This window comes from Triticum aestivum, chromosome 4B, assembly GCF_018294505.1.
Source record: "Triticum aestivum cultivar Chinese Spring chromosome 4B, IWGSC CS RefSeq v2.1, whole genome shotgun sequence".
Lineage (NCBI taxonomy): Eukaryota > Viridiplantae > Streptophyta > Magnoliopsida > Poales > Poaceae > Triticum > Triticum aestivum.
The window spans coordinates 283,156,133-283,160,018 of record NC_057804.1 but is presented as its reverse complement, the minus strand read 5'-3'; positions in this window follow the sequence as shown (position 1 = coordinate 283,160,018).

The window sequence follows — 3,886 nt, the reverse complement described above, 5'->3', positions numbered from 1 at the left end:
TCCTTGTTTATCTCGTTTCAACTAGAGTGGTTCCAATTCCTTCTTGTTCGTTGTACTCGTCAATCATAGCTTTGCAGCCTCCAAGGTTCACATGGTGTTCCTTTTTTCTATTCTCTACCATAGTGTTATCAATTGTGTTCAACTTCGTTGTGTTCTCTCTTTCAACTTTTCAACCTCTAAAGGTTCTTTGGTTTCACTCTTTTGTCGAAGAAGCAACTTAGCCTTACCTCTTCTCTTCCTCTTCCGTTTTCTCTCCGGTGCCATTCTAGATCTCGGGACGGGATCCTCTCGTAGTGGTGGAGTGTTGTAACACCCCAAGACCGGAGCTTCAGATGCCTTCCAGGGTTTCCGAGATTCGTTGTGTGATTTATTTTTGCTTGTTGCATTCTTCATTGCATCATGTGCATGGCATCATGTCATTATGTCTTTAATCTTTCCAACTCAACTAAATAAACTGTATGGATCTTTGATCCATTTAAATTGAGGAAACTCACATGGTGGGTTCTCTTTAAAACATACCCTCCCGATATTTAGGGAGATATTATAAAATATTCCATTGTTTTGGAATCACCCATGAACCCACTTGCATATTAAATCCCTTGGCCTTTTCTTCTTCAAGTTTTGACACTCTAACCTTGCCAATAATTCTTTTACCATTTTCCGGAGCTCTACCAAAATTCTCAACATTTTGGATACTCCTAAAAAAACCTCGTCCTAGTTCAAACCCATTTGAATTAAATTCAAATGAGTTTGAATTTTTATCGTCCGATCTTGGCCATTTCTATTTCCTTGGAACCAGCGCATTTTTGCGAGTCCGGGAAAATTACCCCCGTGCGCAAATTCTTTTCTTAACCCTCTCTTTCTTTTTCTTCTCTCTAATTTGTTTTCTGCTAAAGGAAATAAGAATTAGTGAGAGAGAGAGCCCAGCCCAGCAGCCTTGCAGCCCAGCAACCAGGCCGGCCCAGCCTCCAAGGCCCATCTGCGCCTAGGCCCAGCCAGCTCTAACCCTAGCCCCGAACCCCCTCCTCTCGATCCCTCGCTCTCTCCCTCGTTCCCCTCGCTCGCGCCGCCAGGAAGAGCCTCGGCTCGATCCCCTTTTCCCCTCCACTCGTCTCCCTCATCATGCACACCCGCATCGCTCCAGGGAGAGGAGCTCGCCACGCCTCCGCCTCCGCCCAAAGCCTCGCTCGCCTCCCGCAGCCGTCGACCTAGCCGACCCTCCTCGTAGCGCTGCCGCCTCGTCTCCCCGTCGCCATGGCCCAACGCCCATGCCTCTGTCGCTTCGTCGCTCGCAACCACCGAGATCCGTCGTCCTTGACTCCTCCATGCCTCCCCATCATCATCTCCGGCAAGAGGCCGCCGCCAAGCTCGACGTTGCCCTCCTGCCTCTGCTCCTGCTTCCCCTTCGTGCACCTGCCGACCACCGTTGCACCGAGCCTCTGCACCTACCTTGTCGGACCCCTATCCCGGCCCATCTCCATGCCATGACCATCCGCCTCTGCTCGTGGCGAAGCTCCTCTTGCAGCTCCGCTTCGCTTGCGCCTCCCCTTCCCGATCTCGACCTCGAGCAGTTGCTCTTTCTATGCCCCGTGGTTAGTTTGGCAGTCCACCTTCACATCCATGCTCAGTAACCTCCAAGACCACCATCGCAAAGTTAAGACATCTGCCCCGGAGTACCTCAAGTCTGTCTACGACTAGGCGGACTCGCCTAGTACCACAACCATCGCGTTTTGTTTCATCACCGTCAAGGCCGAGTGGACGCCAAGTACCAGGACGTCAAGTTCCTCGCCGGACCCGAACATCTACGAAACGTGAACGACTACTTCCACTACGGCCCGTGTACCACTACCGTCGACCCTCGAAGATTCCGTGGACGTCAAGTTCCTCGTCGTGACCCCGAAGAACTACGAAACGTGTACCACTACCGTCGCCGTGTACCACTACGCCCAAGTTCCACTACAAGATGTACCACTACCACCGCCGAAGACCGTCAAGTGTACAACTACCGCCACCACAGTGTACGACTACTTCCACGACATCCTTGAACAACTACTTCCACTATGACCATCCCGTGAATGACTACTTCCTTCGTACCGAACCCGAACCGCCCCAAAAACGCACGCTTCAAAGGTATAACGACGAGACGATCGCGCGTGTATGAATGTGTGTTGTATGAGATGCTCGTGTTTGCACCGTGCCCGTTTGTCTTTGCTCGTTCCTCGTTTACCATGTCGTCGACCCGTGGGAACCCCGTATCCGGGATCACTCCCCGTCACTCTTGCATGTTTTCGTGCACCCACACTTGTTCCTTTGCACCGGTATCTCCGTGAGCTACCGGAACCGATATGTTGCCGTGGCACCATTTTCGTTTCACCGCCGTGGCACCTTTTTCCTTCCGCCATGGCGACAAATGCCTCGTATCATGCTCATGTTAACGTTTTCATAAAATTGCATAAACCTGTATATGTCATCCGCATCATGATAACAACAATTAAAATGTTTAAAATTGTTGTTTGCGTTAAATTTCTAAATGACTTATGGGGATTTTCCAGAATTGTTGTTTGTTGTTTCCGGCCTCATTTAAACTTGCCTAAATAGTTAGTTTAATTATGCTCCACCCCTTGCCATGTTTAATAACATTTAATATTGTTGGGTACATAACCGATAGTGAACTAAATATTTGAATGTGGTGTTCCGTCAATATGCAACTCGTTGCATATTGAGCTCCACTTAACTTGTAGTATTGTTTGTTGCGCATTGCCATGCCATGCCTCTTTAAACTGGACATGCATCATACTTGTTTGTGCATCATGTCATGTTTATGCTTGTGTGTTTTACCATGTTGTTTGCTTCTTTCCGGTTTGCTTCTCTCGTTAGCTTCGGTTTCGTTCCGGAGTTGTGAGGATTCGTTCGACTACGTCCGTTTGTCTTCTTCATGGACTCATTCTTCTTCCTAGCAGAATCTCAAGCAAGATGACCATTACCCTCGATATCACTTCTATCTTTGCTTGCTAGTTGCTCCGTTCTATCGCTATGCTGCGCTATCTATCACTTGTTTACCATGCCTCCCAAATTGCCATGTCAGCCTCTAACCTTTTCACCCTTCCTAGCAAACCGTTGCTTGGCTATGTTACCGCTTTGCTCAGCCCCTCTTATAGCATTGTTAGTTGCAGGTGAAGTTGAAGATTTCTCCATGATGGACAAGATTATGTTGGGATATCACAATATCTCTTATTTAAATTAATGCATCTATATACTTGGTAAAGGGTGGAAGACTCGGCCTTTTGCCTAGTGTTTTGTTCCACTCTTGCCGCCCTAGTTTCCGTCATACCGATGTTATGTTCCCGGATTTTGCGTTCCTTATGCGGTTGGGTAATTTATGGGAGCCCCTTGACAGTTTGCTTTGAATAAAACTCCTCCAGCAAGGCCCAACATTGGTTTTAACATTTTCCACCTAAGCCTTTTTCCCTTGGGTTCTGCAGACTCAAGGGTCATCATTATTTTACCCCCCCCCCCCCGGGCAAGTGCTCCTCCGAGTGTTGGTCTGAACTAGAGCCACTTGCAGCGCCACCTCGGGGAAACTTGAGGTCTGGTTTTAGTTGTACGTAGTGTTCATCCGGTGTGGCCTGAGAACGAGATATGTGCAGCTCCTATCGGGATTTGTCGGCACATCGGGCGGCTTTGCTGGTCTTGTTTTACCATTATCGAAATGTCTTGTAAACCGGGATTCCGAGTCTAATCGGGTCTTCCTGGGAGAAGGTATGTCCTTCGTTGATCGCGAGAGCTTATCATGGGCTAAGTTGGGACACCCCTGCAGGGTATAAACTTTCGAAAGTCGTGCCTGCGGTTATAGGAAGATGGGAATTTGTTAATGTTCGGTTGTAGA